Raw genomic sequence first — 15,292 nt, 5'->3', positions numbered from 1 at the left:
GTTGGACTGAATATATAAGAGTATGGTCACAAAAATTAATTATTCAAGTCAGAATGACTTTTATGGTAGTTTATTTACAAATAGAAAGAGTGAAAGTAAGGAAAATGAGAGAGAGAGAGAGAGAGAGAGAGAGAGAGAGAGAGAGAGAGAGAGAGACATAATTACTCCGGCCTGATCCAAACTAAGCAGGGCTTCAGAGGCCCCAGCAAAGGGGGTACTCAAAGGTAAATTAAACCAGGATTCTAGTCATGAGGCCTTCCCCAAGATGAGGGACCTCTCCAGAGGCTAGTCCTTCAAGAAAAAAAATCTAGGAAAGGGAGTCAACCTTTTCACTCACCACATGGCAGGCCAAAGGGAAGCAGTGTGAGGTCCCAAGCCCAAGCTCCTCCAAGGCCAATTTCAAAGGGGAAAAAATTCCTCACAGAAAGTTACCTTAAAGAGAGTTCTTTGTGTCACTTCTGTGCCTTCCTCCCACTTTTACGTGGACCAATGACAGCTTTAACTTTGCTTTGGACTGTGCAGAGGACTGTCAGTTGTTTTTGATTTGTCACTCACTAGCACACGTAGATCATAGACCTCCTCCCCATTTAAGGATTAAGTGGGGGTGTATACATTTCTGATGGCTAAAATCTAAAGAATAAATAGCAGAGAGCTAATCCTATCTTCACAATTGTACTGTGGAGGTGAGGACTACAATATTGCTCCCTCCTTTGGCATGAGACTGTAACAGCTCTAAAAGGCATATGTCTTTCATATGTCTCATCCATTTTAAACTGGAGGTGAGGACTAGTGCTATAGCACTTCGCTTTAGTTACTAAATGGACCCTTACCTACTTTTACAATGGTATCTTCTCCAGTCCAGTCATAGGGGAAAGGTATAAATAAATATAATGCAACAGAACATATAGCTAAATGTCAAAACACAGTAACTTAAAGTGACATAGTATAACGACATATTAGATTAGATCAATATGTGAACTAAACAAGCAAAATAAAATCTTAAAACAAGCAATCAGAAAATACAATATATGTGACAGGAAACAGGCACTGAATTCAAGAGTTACTTTTTCCAATTCTAATACAAAGATTTCCATAAAACAATGGAGTCTGAAAAGGCTTAAAATCCACCTCCAGACTCTTTAAGATTCCTTCCCCTCCCCAGTGTCATTATCCATCTAGGTTTCTTTAGGTCACACCTCTGGGATCTCCCATAGTAAGGGAGAATTCCAAGCTGAACATAGTGTGGAAGAATCCTATATTGGATGTATTGTAGAGACTGGGCAGGCCAGAATAGCAAGGGGGTGTAGAAAGATTAATTTCTCCCCTGAATCTCAGGATTATTCAATCTGATCACAAGGACCATTGTATCCAGGAATGGTAGGAAGAAAAGACATTCTAAAACTGGGAGCTAGTTGAGATGGGTAATGCATTGCTCTTTCATAGAGTGGGCCATGCTACAATTCTACTTTCTGTTTGTAATTTGGAAGAGTGACCTTCCTTCCCCTCCCACCTACCGGTAAAAACACCAGGGAGCAGTTTGCTTCCCCTGCCACATGGCCAGGGAGTTAAGAGGGTAGAGCTCTCCTCAGGTAAAAACCCTTTAGAGGGCTAATTATTGCCTAAGGGAAACACACCTAGGCTTCCAAGACAAGCAGTGAGCAAATACTCAGGTGTTGGCAATGTAAGGGAAAGAGGGATTTATACTTTCCCAGTTTGTTTGGAGAATGGCTCCAAGGACTCCTAGCTTGTTGGCAGCAATCAGCAGCAGCAACAGCAGCAGCAACAGCAGCAGCAGTGGCTTAGCTGGGACCACCCAGGCAGTTAGGGAGGGAGTGGGGGCAGGAGAAACATGGTTTCTTTTCAAACTAATCTACTCAGAGAGAATTAAGGGTTCTGAACCCCACTTCTGGTCACCATAAATGTAAGAGTTAAATTAATGTGTAATAATACTTCAGGTATTATTTTTATAAAGCTTATTATCTGACACAATAGAACCATGTGACTAAGTTTTCTACCTTCTCAAAAATCCCCCTCTCCACCAAAACCTCAACAGGAAGGAAAGAGAGTGAGAGATAGAACGTCACACAATTTATATCCTGTCTACATCAGCACATACTGACAGGAAGTGAGTGGAGTGCTGGGAATCATAGTTTTTCTGGGGATCATAGTTTTTAGGGTAACAGATTCAAATTACACAGTGTATAATACCTACCAATTTGCAAGGGGGTTCTTATTTCACTATTCTATATGGCTACCATCTAATCATTACACCAGGCTATTTGTTGTATAGGTTATTGCCCTCTTCAGCCATCTGCTGTTGGAGAAAATCTTTCTCATGTAATGAAATGTGAAACTCTCCTCCTTGGAGGGCATCTTTAACCCCAACTCCACATTCCCAAATAGTCACATAGTGGGGGCTCATAACTGTTGACTACTATAATGTCATTTTTTACTTTGTTTGGCTTAAGCAATAATTTCTGATGGAAAAGACATTTCCTGGTACAGTAATTAATGTCTTGCTGGAGTTGCTAAGGGCCTGAAGGAAAGCCAAGGGCACTTAACCCAGTCAGTCATTAACTGCCAGGAAATATTGGACCCAGAGGGTATTAATGGTTATTATAAACTCTGAAAGTGAAGTGGTGAGGGGAGAAATAAAGAATATCTAATGTAATTAATTTTTATGCAATGAAAAGTTTAAAAATAGAAGCATCTGTTGCCATGGTCACCTGGAATTCTGATTAGAATCCTTCAGCCCCATTCTAATGACTGCCCATGTCCAGCACTCATAGACAATAGAATGCTTAGAGCTGGCTTTCAGCAGAGGGGCAGCTCAGGAAACCAATAACCAGGCTACCCAAATACCCCCAACCCCATAAATGCATTTGTTTCTTCACAAGAAAAACCTGAAATTTTCAGCAGTCAGTATCATTTCTTTGGGAAATGCTTCCAATGACTTCTTCTCTCACTGGCCCTTCCAGATGGAGGCCTCTGCTCACACAGATCATAGAGTGAGGGTTGGAAGGGACCTCAGAGACTATCTAGTTCAAATTTCTTGTTACAGTTGAGGAAACTGAGGACTGGGGAGGTTAAATGACTTTCCCAGGGTCACACAGCTAGGAAATGTCTAAGGCCAAATTTAAATTTAGGTCTTCCTATTTCCAGGTCTGGTCCTGTATCCATTGCACCCCCTAGCTGTTCTATATACAAAAAAGAGATGAGATAGTTTGGGGTGGGCTGATGCATGAGAAACAGAGGAGATCCAGAAGGGTACTTGGGCTGAGCTCTGAAGGATACCAAGAGATCTAAAAGAAGGAGGTGATGAGACAAGGCACTTCATCATGGGGGATAGGCAAGGTGATGACTTGAAGACAGCTTGTTTGGTTTAGTTATATCATGCATTAAGAGAAATGAAATAGAGCTCAAAAGGTACTGTGGAGCTAGATTCTGAAAGGTTTTAAATACCAACAGAATAAATTATGTTTGATCCAAGAGGTAGCCAGGAGTCACTCAAGTGACTCGAGTCAGGGAACAGGGCCAGAACTATGTTTTAGGAAAATCAGTGATAGAGAGCATGAATTGGAGATGAGGGAGTGTAGCTGTTCAACACTGTTGTTTGTCCTTTATTTTCAAAGAGGACCAAAGACATCATGGGGGAATGTCATGACTTTTGGCGAATTAGTTTTAAGTAAGGCAGAATTGCAGTCATTAGCCTCATTCTCTCTTCCAGTCATCCAAGTCCAATGGCAAGATAAAAGTCAGGATGATGGGCGATGGCCCAGGATGCAGTGGATAAGGTTGGTTTCTTCAGCATCTAAACAAGCTCTAAGCACTCCACAGTGCTTGCTTCAAATGCCTTCATGGCCACTGAAACAAATCGATCTCACCCACCCCTCCTACCAGGGATGGTCTTCCTGTGGTAGACCTCCCCCTAACTCACTGACATCAGATTTGAAGCCTTTCAGTTTCCCTTAACCGGGTTTAGCCCTCCTGCCAAAATGGTTTACTAGGGGTGTGCCCATGCTACAGCTTCTTGGAGCCACAGGAGTGAGCTGGGTGGCAGATGGACTCCAAAGAAGGAAAGCAGCTTGGAAAATGGGTTGGCCAGAGATACTAGTCTTCTCTGAACACCTCATACACCCCAGAGGACTAACAAGTGCTTCTTGATTTGATGTATTCATTTTTATCATCAATGCTCTCTTTGTCTTCATGACTTTCTTTGTTCTTTCACTTCAGCTCTTTCCACAATGTCTTTGATTATAGGCAGCCTCAGATTTTATATAAATTGTAGGGGGAAACTTTTATGTAAGTTCCTTTTACATAAGTGCTCTGTGTTAAGAGCAATACATGTCTAGAGCTTACAGTGTCTATGTTTTGACTAGTGGTGAAAACTGTCCTGTTCTCTTAAGTTGCTTTAATTCTTCCTCCTATACATCAGTAGGTACATGCTCCTTTAGAATCTCATTCCTACCTTCCCAATTCCTTGCATCCTTCCTTCTGAAGTTCCCCCTCAAGCACAAAAAAGCAGGTGAAGGAAGTAGAAACCAATCTAGTTCCTTTTCTCCTCTCCTTTAAGGGCAGAGTTCATTCAAATTTAAATATAACTAAAATGATAAATGATAAAAAGAAACCCCCTTGCCACAAAGGCAGCTAATTTTGCCAAGTAGTTACTTACCTGCCTGTCCATGGAGAACAATTCCTATCACACACTCACACTCTCATACACACACACACACACACACACACACACACACACACACACACAGAAAGGTATGGACTGGTGAGTCATTTTTCACTCTATCACCAAGCTCAGAACAGAATACTAGGTTTTTTCTACTTTCAGGAAAAGGAAGAAAGAGGAGAAGCAATTTTTTAATCTATTTTTTTTAATTCAGAGAGATTTTATTTTCCCAATTACATGTAATAATAATTTTAACATGTTTTCCAAAATTATAAGATCCAAACCCTCTCCCTCCCTCGATTTCCTCTCTCCACTTGAGATGGTCAGCAATTCGATCTGGGTCATACATGTATTATCACGCAAAATCCACTTCCATATTGGTCATTGTTGTAAGAGCACACTCATACAAAACTCAAACTCCAAAATAAAACTGTAAATAAACTGATATGAAAGATAATATGCCTTGATCTGCATCTGACTCCAACAATTCTCTGGAGGTGGATAGCGTTCCTCATCAAAAGTCCTTTGGAATTGTCCGAGATCATTGTATTGCTGACAGTAGCTAAGTATTTCACAGTTGATCATCAGAACATCCTGCTATTACCGTGTACATTTATGTATGAACCAACATATTTATCTTATTTTGGGACAGCTGTCCCCACTCTTTCACTCATCTTCATCTTTCCTTTCCTACTGCTGCCTACAAACATTTTCACATCTCTTCCATTATCAAAAGACCCTCATTTGATCTGCCAATCCCTTCTAGCTATTGTCTTATATTTCTCTTCCCTTTTATAGCTAAATTATTTTTAATTTAAATTTGTTACATTAAAAAACCCAAGTAACTCCCTCTCCCCCTGCTCCCCCCCCCACCATTAGAGAAGGCATCATTTGGCAAAAAAAGATAAACGTATATATAAAACTATATCTTATTTATTTCGATGTATCAGTTCTTTCTCTGGAGGTGGACATATATGAGTCATTCTTCAAATAATATTCTGTTGCTATATATAATATTTTCTTGGTTCTTCCTGTTTCACTCTTCCTAATTTCATGTAGGTCTTTCCATGTGTTTTTTTTTCATTAACCTGCTCATAATTTTTTATGGTGCAGTATTATTCTTTCACAAGCATATGCCACAAATAGTTTAGCTGTTCCCCTTCAATTTCTAATTCTTTGCCATCACAAAGAGAGCTGCTATAAATATTTTAGAACATACTAGGTTTTTTCCTTTCTCCCCATCACCTTAGGAAACAAACCTAAGAGTGGTATTGCTGGGTCAAAAGGTATACACAGTTGTGTAAGTCTTTGGGTATAATTCCAGATTGTGTAGCTAAACTTCTAGAAGACCATCTAGACCTGACATCTATTTCTTTCTTTCTTTTTTTTTTTTTTAAACCCTTACCTTCCGTCTTGGAGTCAATACTGTGTATTGGCTCTAAGGCAGAAGAGTGGTAAGGGTAGGCAATGGGGGTCAAGTGACTTGCCCAGGGTCACACAGCTGGGAAGTGACTGAGGCCAGATTTGAACCCAGGACCTCCTGTCTCTAGGCCTGGCTCTCAATCTACTTAGTTACCCAGCTGCCCCCCATCTATTTCTTTTTATCTCTATTTCTTCTTAACTCTCTATGGTCTTGCTTAGGACCTGATGGTTCAACTGAATAGTTTCCTACAAAGTTACAAATGATGTCTAAATTGTTCAATCAAATGTTTTCAAGTTACCTAGCAACTCCCGTCCATCCTCCCCTTAACTGGCAAAATGATCTTAAAGCACAGATCTTACCCAGTCCTCCCTCTAGGTCCCATCAGCCCAGCCGATTACCACCCTCTAACCGTCTGGTGAAAGGTGAAACCAAGAGCTCCCAAACCTCCATTTTAGGAGGGAGCTCAGCTCACATCTCTTTTCTCACCTGGTTTCACAATTCTGGAATAATCTCTGACCTCGCTGCAGTGTTGGGTCCCTTCCCTGCACCCCTTTTGCCCCTCCCTTTACATCTCTTCCTCTTTTTTATTTTTGAAATATTTTTCCATATTGACATGATTCATTTTCTTTCCCTCCCCTCTTTTCTCCTTCCTCCCAGAGCCGACAAGCAATCCCACTGCATAGTACAAATGTTATCACTTGATGCCTATTTCATTATTTATTTTTGCCCTAGAGCAATCTTTTAAAGCCAAAACCCCAATTCATATACTCAAATGTACAAGTGATAAGTGAGCAATCATATGTTTTTCTTTTGTGTTTCTACTCCCACGGTTCTTTCTCATAAGTCCTTCAGGAGTGTCCTGGTATTGCATTGCTGCTAGTAGAGAAGTTCATTACATTGAATTATTCCACAATATTTTACTTTCTGTGTACAATGTTTTCCTGGTTCTGTCCATTTCACTCTGCATCAATTCATGTAGGTCTTTCCAGTTCATATAGAATCCTTCCAGTTCATCATTCCTTACAGCATAATAGTATTCCATCACCATCAGATACCACAATTTGTTCAGCCATTCCCCAATCAAGGGACACTCCCTCATTTTCCAATTTTTTGCTACCTCATAAAGTGTGGCTATAAATATTTTTATATGGACATTTTTTGTTATTGTCTCTTAGGGGTTCAAACCCAGTCATTGCCTCCTTTTGGGTGCTGCCTGCCCCCTAAAGATTATAAGCTCTTTGAGGGCAGAAATCATCTTTCCCTTTTTCTTATTTATATCCCTAGTGCTTAGCATTGTGCCTGGCACCCCAGAGACAATAAATGTTTATTTACTATTGACTCACCTCTAAAAGGGTTTGGTAGAAACAGCACAGGAATATATGAAACATGAATATATAAAATGAGTTTTGTGAAATGATGAATAAAATTAGTTCTGTGAATATGTATATATGAAATGAATTTTGTGAGTCAAGGATATAACGATGATTAAAAATATATATATTTTTTTACCTTCCATCTTAGAATCAATGTTGTGTATATTGGCTCTAAGGCAAAAAGTAGTGGTAATTCTTGGTCAAAAGATATGCATACCACTGCTGAGTTTATACCCCAAAGAGATAACAAGGGAAAAGACTTGTACAAAAATATTTATATTTATATTTTGACATACCATGCTCAAAAGGTTTGCCAAAAAACCAAGCATAACTCAGATGGTGTATCACTTCAAGAAAAAAACATTTTTTATATTTATAGTTTAAATAACAAAAATGCATAATTGTAATATATAACTGTATTTAATTAACCAAAATAGGTAAATTAATATAGGTAGAATTGCCAACTATAGTGCACGAAGTGTCTACACTACCCTATAGCAAATGTTTCATCCATGGCAGGCGGCCCCATACTTCTCTGTATGCAGCTGCGTGTCATTGAAAATGGCTATGCATGTCAGTGCTGACACACATATGATAGGTTTGCCATCACCGGGCTAGGCCATGGGTGTTAAGTGACTTGCCCAGGGTCACCTTGCAAGGAAGTGTCTGAGGCCAGAGGCCAGATTTGAAGCCATTTTGAGGTATGGCTCTCTATCCATTGAGCCACCCAGCTACCCCTAAAAATAATTTTCTAACCTAGATTCAGGTAGTTCTCTGGGTCTCTCTGTACCTCCCACTTTAAAGGCAGTTTCAAGGAGATGCTTGGGGGGAAAAACTATCACCTCATGGCAAGTTTGTAAAACCATAGACGTAGAGCAAACATCCAACCCTTATGAAGTCTTTTGCTTGTATTACCATATAAAACTCCCTGTCCACCTCCCCGGTGGCTCTCTAGAGGCCATTAAAAGCAGTGAACCTTAAGGCCCAGAAAAGGGGAGGAATTCTTGGAAAAGCCACGTGTAAACTGTGGCCCTCCACAGCCAGATCTCCAGCCCCGAAGGCAGAGCTTCATCTGCCAGATAAATTTCATACCAGCTTGTTGGGGGGGGGGGGGGGGGGGGGGTGGTTAACGCGGGCTCCGCTGCAAGACGGACTTTTAACATTTTTTGAAAGTTTCCTATTTGACATGACTCAAAAGATCAGGAAACACGCTTTTAAAATGCACGAGGGGGTGAACTGACTTTTCATAAGGTTTCCTCGGGTTTCTCTTGGCTCTTAATGGTACAAAGGTGCTTCGTAAAATCTGTTACATGACGGCGAGGTGTCCGCTGCCCTCCCCAATTCTTCCTGGCCAGGCTTTGCTAGGATGCGAATGTAGTCATTCCCGGAGCCCCTCTCCCTTCTCCCTTCTTCCGGCCACTCCTCAGCACTGCCGCCAGAGGGCGCCGAAGGGCCAGAAGAGCAGATGAAACCATTTAAAATGGGAGGATTTCGGAGCTGGAAAGCCCCGTGAGTCCAGCAAGTCCAACCCCCTCCATTTCACAGATTAGGCAACAAGAAAGGAATATTCCAGGTTACACAGCTAAGAAGAGCCAAAGTCAGGACTCCAGCTCGGGGTCCTGATCGTCGCCACCTCCCCTGCCCCTTTTGGGTCAATTCCCGCTCCACTTGTACTCGGGAATCAGAAAGCATTCCTAGATGATTCAGTAGAAAGGAAAACCTAATTCAGAAGAAAAACTCGGGAAGGAGAATGACAGCCCGGGGTTAAGAGGGCTGGAGGAGGAGGCGGAGAATTGGGGCTCTGGGAATGATTGAATTTTTCTGGGTCTCTTCCTCATTTGTAAAAAATAAAAGGGAGGGGTCTAGACTAGAGGATCTCTACTGGAGATCTTTGTAGCGCTAAAGCCTGATTCTATAACAGAATACCCTCTCAAGATTCTCTTTTCATGATAATACACGGTACATATTTCTGGAAATCATGAATAATGAATAAGAATATAAATCATGAATGATTAATAATATGGACATATTATTAAGAATATAATAATACATAATAATAATAATATAAAATAATAATCATTAAGATGCACCATGACAAATAAAGTCATTTCATTTTTCTTTGAAATTTCGGTTTGCTGAAAAATTCTCCAGATGGACTCCAGGTGGATTTGAGAAGGCACAGGAGAAATCTTACCTAACGGCTGACATCTCATGGAAGGCTTTGAAATAGGTTAAGTACAATTCTAATGTCCTGGTTCTTCCCCAGGTATTTAATATCCTTGGGAGTGAAAGAGGACACTTGTTGTTTCTGAGTCCTTCAGGGACATCTTGGTTTTTTAGGACTTAAACAAATAACATACAGAGAGTAACATTCTCCCTTGCGTTCTCATACTGGGTGTGCAAAAGAAAACATCAGCCAGAAGACCGTTAAGAAGTCATTGCATTGGGGTTAGGTGGGTGTCTCAGTGGATAGAGAGCCAGATCTGGAGAAAAAGGGGGTGCTGGGTTCAAATTTGGCCTCAGACACTTTCTAGCTATGTGAACCTGCGCAAGTCACTTAACCCCAATGCCTAGCCCTTGCCTGCTCTTCCACCTTGGAACTAAGACTTTATCTGAATTCTAAGACGGAAGATTAGGATTAAAAAAAAAAAAGTCATTCATTGATCACTTGCATTGTTTCCCCTGGAGCAGCAGATTCCGGGTCTGCAGGTAGGAAAACTTAAGTTCAAATCTGGGCTCTGGTGCTAAGTGGTAGCTATACAACCCTGGGCAAATCGCTTTGACCCTGTTTGCCTCTGTTTCCTCATCTGCAAAATCAGCCCGAGAGGGAAATGTCAAGCCACTTCAGTGTCTTGCCAAAAAAACCTCAAATGGGTTTATGAAGACTTGGAAAAAACTGAACAACAACAGTGATTTTCTCTGGCAATCTACTCTCCTGAGAGTGAAAGTACAGGCAGGAAAGGAAAGACAAGACAAGCCCACTGGCCACCCCCACTCCCCAACTAGTATCTCTAGCTTGAGGCATTTTAGAATTGGAGAGCTCACTTCCTCTAGCATTGTCCTTGGGTTGTTTCAGTGGTGTCTGACTCTTCATGACCCCATTTTAGGGTTTTCTTGGCAGAGATACTGGAATGGTTTGCCATTTCCTCCTCCAGCTCATTTTACAGATGAAGAAACGGAGATAAACAGGGTTAAATGACTTGCTCAGAGTCGCTTAGCTAGTAGGTGTCGGAGCCTAAATTTGAACTCTGAAAGATGGGTCTTCCCAATTCCAGACTAGGTGCTCTGTCCAGTTTACAAACACCTAGCTGTCCTACTTTGTAATAACCAACTAAAATATTGCACAGATACCACTGCTTATTTCCTTTTCCCCATGGGACTTAGAAACCTGAAGGAATGTCTCCTTAGACAAGGTGAATGGCAGGAGGCACTGTATGAACCTACTAGAAAGCAGATGGAGTAGAAATCAGGAGATATGAACATACAGGGCCTCAGTCTTGTCATCTATAAAATGGGGATGGGGGATGGCGATTGGACCAGATGCCTTTTAGCCCTGCCACCCCAAGACTAGATTGGTTTATGCTAACCTTTCCACTCTCTATTTCTTGTGATATGAACGCCGCTGCTCTACCAACAGCAGTACCTGTCTAGTGTAATCCAAATGAAAATAATTTTCTAATTTGAGCCAATGCTGACAGTTCCTATTCTTAGTGCTTTTAAAAGAAGCCTTTCTCAATCCCCTTCACTGATAGTGTTTTCTTTTTTCTGCTGATCACCTCCAATTTAGCCTATCTACATCTTGCAGCTCTTTGTGTGAGTTCCTTGAGAGAAAGGACTTTTTTTTTTTTTTTGCTTTTCTTTGTATGCTCAGGGCTTAACATGGTACCTGGTAACACTAATAAATATTTATTGACTGATTGGCTCCTGCCCATCTAAAGTGTAATTGTGTGTGTGTGTGTGTGTGTGTGTGTGTGTGTGTGTGTGTGTGTGTGTGCTTTAAAGCTGACTTTGGGTTTTCATTTTTCTGTTAATATGTGTTAGCCTCTTACCTTGAAAAGATTTTCTTAGGTTTTCTGAGTTTGATCCCTGGATTCTGGTCTGTCAAGTCAGTTATTAGTCAAAAAAGAAAGCCAATCAATTTTGTATGTTTCCCCTTCCTGATTTAGCCAGTCTAAGGAGTCAAAATCACCAAACTGTTTTGTTTGGATGGAAATGATCTTCTAGCAAAGCACAGAAAACAAGCTTGTAGTTAAAAAAAAAAAAAAAGCCAGAGAGAAAGATCTATAGAGAATTTTCATTTCCCTTTGCTAATGACCCACCAGGAATGTTATTTGGTCTTCCTAAAATGTCTTTTCCTTTCCTTTGTATCAGAAGTTTCTTAACTAGGAATCTGTAAACCTGTTTTCTAAAAATATTCTGACAACTCCAGGAAGGGGAAAGAAAGAGGGAAAGGAGACAACAAGAATCATGTAACCATGGAAAAAGATTTAAAAACAAAAATTTTAAAATATATATATTGACAACTATATTTTGATATAATTAGTTTCCTTTGTAATCTTCTGTATTTTTTTTTCTTAAACCCTTACCTTCCGTCTTGGAGTCAATACTGTGTGTTGGCTCCAAGGCAGAAGAGTGGTAAGGGTAGGCAATGGGGGTCAAGTGACTTGCCCAGGGTCACACAGCTGGATCTTCTGTACTTTTTACATTTAAAAGCATTATTCTGAGGAGTTCATAGATGACCACCAGACTGCCAAAGGTTTCCATGACCAAAAAAAGGTTGAATCCCTGCTCTATACATATTCAAATCCTATTTAACTTATTAACTCAAGCTCCACTACCTCTCTACTGCCTTTTCCTATGATTCTAGCTACTCCTGAAAATCTCTTTTCTGTACTCCTCATAATCTTCATCCATATCAATAATTTGAGCATCTAATCAGACCTAGCCTTGTATGTGTCCTATTTGGCCCTTCCTACATACCATAAAGATTACAAGGTCCATCCAACCTCTTATTCTTTTTCTTTTTTTTTTTTAAGGCTGAGTTTAATTACAAAGTCCCACTGAATGAAAAATCACATTTTTCATACCTCTGGAGCCAAAGGCCCAGGACAGAATTCTACTTGGGGCCTCCAGCCCATGGGTGAGGACAGTGGTATGGCATTTAAAATAGATACTAAATTAATTATTTGTTGAATGAATCAATATGGGAAAAAACCCTCTGATTTGAATTAAGTCAAATTGAGATACAAATGAATTTGTTAAGACAAAAACCGTGGTATATTTAAATATTCCACCCCACCCCCAACCACTTTTTTTTTTTTTAACCAAAAGAGCCTTTACTCTCTATCCTGTTACCTTCAGAAACATCCTTTGAGGCTGCTTAAGTGTCTACCAGTGTAGACAAATGTGTCAAATGTTTGGTGTTAAACAAAAATGGAAATTGGCAAACGAGGCAAATAAAGCAGAGTTAAACTCATTCACTTAGTAATTCTGTGACCTTGCTTTGATGGCCAGGGGTCATGTAAAGTAAGTTAACTGGAAAAAGCACCTTTGAAAATTTCAAGGTAGTTTCCTTAAGTAGAAAAATTGAATTTCTGACTAAACTGCTTAGATCATGGTCACCAGAGTATGGGATGAGGCTGCTAAATCAGTCTGCTTGGGCAAGGGAAAAAGACTTCACTTTCCATATTTTTTTTTAAAGCGTAAAAGGGGCAGCAAGTTGGCAGCAAGGTGGTTCAGTGGATTGAGAGCTAGGCCTAGACACTGGAGGTCCTGAGTTCAAATTGGGCCTCAGACACTTCCTGGGCAAGTCACATATCCCGCTTTGCTCAGTTCTTACCACTCACTATTGATTCTAAGACAGAAAGTAAGAGTTACTTAAAAAAAAAAAAGATAAAAGAAAATGTTGGCAATTTTTAAAAGAGTAATTATCTTTTATTTGCTCTTATTTGTCTGCAACCTGTGAGCCTGGATGTGCCATGTGGAATGTACTGTTTGTCTTTGGCAAATGTAACATGAAGCCACACTCCTTGTTGGCAGCTGGTTACAGGACTGGTGGTGTATTCCTTTCTCCATTACTCAGTTTACTTTCTTGAACCTGAAATGGAGTGGAATTTCAATGTAAAGTGACCGATTAGTGGCAGGGCTCAATTGAAGCCTTTCATTAAATTTAATCCCTGATCTCAAAACATTTTGTTTCTAAGAAAAGTATTATGAGGTTTCTTGGATGTCACAAAGCTCAAACCAGTGAGCCAAAGAAACCTGCCAGCTAATGGCATTTTTTAAGTGATCCATGGCATGCCAAAATAGGACTACACATCTTCAGGGGACTAGCTTCTGAAAGAGAGCCCTGCAACAAGACCAATGGAGAAAGTGGAGTTTACTGCTTTAGACAGAGCACTCAAGATTCAATAAGAAAACTCCAAGAGGTCTAGAACTGGATTCTGTCCCACTTGTATTCCTCCACTGGTGTTTATGATTATCATAGTACCTTATATTTGAGAAGCACAAAATAATAAACTGAATGAGTGAATATCATTTCAGTGACAAAAAGTAGCATTATTGTTCTTGCCTCTGACACCAGCACTGAGAATGTTTCTTCCTCTGCAAATTGGGGCTGATAATACTTAAGTTGCTTACTTATCTGTCTCACAGAATTGCTTTGGGAAAAGCAGTGATGTAAAGTGAGCTTTGAGAAAAGAGTCAGCATGGTACCATGGTGAGGGGATAAGGATTTGGTGTTAGAAGACATAGATTCCAATCCCAGCTCTGGTCTATCCAGGATTTCCATAACCACAAGCAGACACTTAACTTGAGGGAGGTGACCGTTTTCAGAAAGGTAACAGTATTTTATGTCAGTCTCTAAAGAAAGAAGGGACCATTAGAAGGCTTTAAAGAGGCTCCAAGTAGAATTCTATCCTGGGTAATTTGTAAATGAACTCAACCTTTCAAACATAGGATATTTTCATGTGGTTTGACTTATTATGCACTCCTAAGATATACACTTATCTAGCAGTTCCATCCACCAAGGCCTTGATGAGTCTATTATCCAATTTCATATCAACAGTCAGGGAAAACTGGTTTCAAGAAGAAAAAAGGGATGGGTGGTGTAAGTGTGATTCAGTTGCCTAAATGAGGGAAGGGGATGCTTAGCTGCCACATGTAAATTATAGGCTCACAGTTTTTAGAGCTGGAAGAAAATTTAGAGATCAACCCCTTCATTTTATAGGCAAGGAAGACTAAAGATTAGGAAATAACTTTCCCAAAGTCAGGCAGATACAACAATAAAGACAGAATTTGAAGTCAGAACACCAAATTCAGTTCTCTTTCCATCATTATCTATCAAAGTTCACAGACTTAAGTTTTTTAAAAATGTGTTTGGGAGCAGCTAAGTTGCTCATTGGATTGCGAGCCAGGGCAAGGATGGGAGGTCCTAGGTCCAAATTTGGCCTCAGCCACTGTGTGACCCTGGCTGGGCAAGTCACTTAATCCCTATAACCTAGCCCTTACCTCTCCTCTACCTTGGAACCAAATACATACACTGTACTGATTCTAAGACAGAGGTAAGGGTTTTTTAAAAAGTGTTTTTTACTTTGGTGAACTATAAAAATGGTGCATCAATGAATCTTTGACAATCCTCTTATATCACTGGAAGTGATTTTTACTTGCATGTACACTTACTTGCTCCACAGAACTCAAATTAAGACTTCAGCTTAGACAAACCCACCTGGATCATGTTTGTGATCTTTCTCACTTGGGAGAAGGGGAGAGACAGAGAGAGAGAGAGAGAGAGAGAGAGAGAGAGAGACAGAGAGAGAG

Source organism: Gracilinanus agilis, chromosome 1 (genome assembly GCF_016433145.1).
Source record: "Gracilinanus agilis isolate LMUSP501 chromosome 1, AgileGrace, whole genome shotgun sequence".
Lineage (NCBI taxonomy): Eukaryota > Metazoa > Chordata > Mammalia > Didelphimorphia > Didelphidae > Gracilinanus > Gracilinanus agilis.
This window is presented reverse-complemented; position numbering follows the sequence as displayed.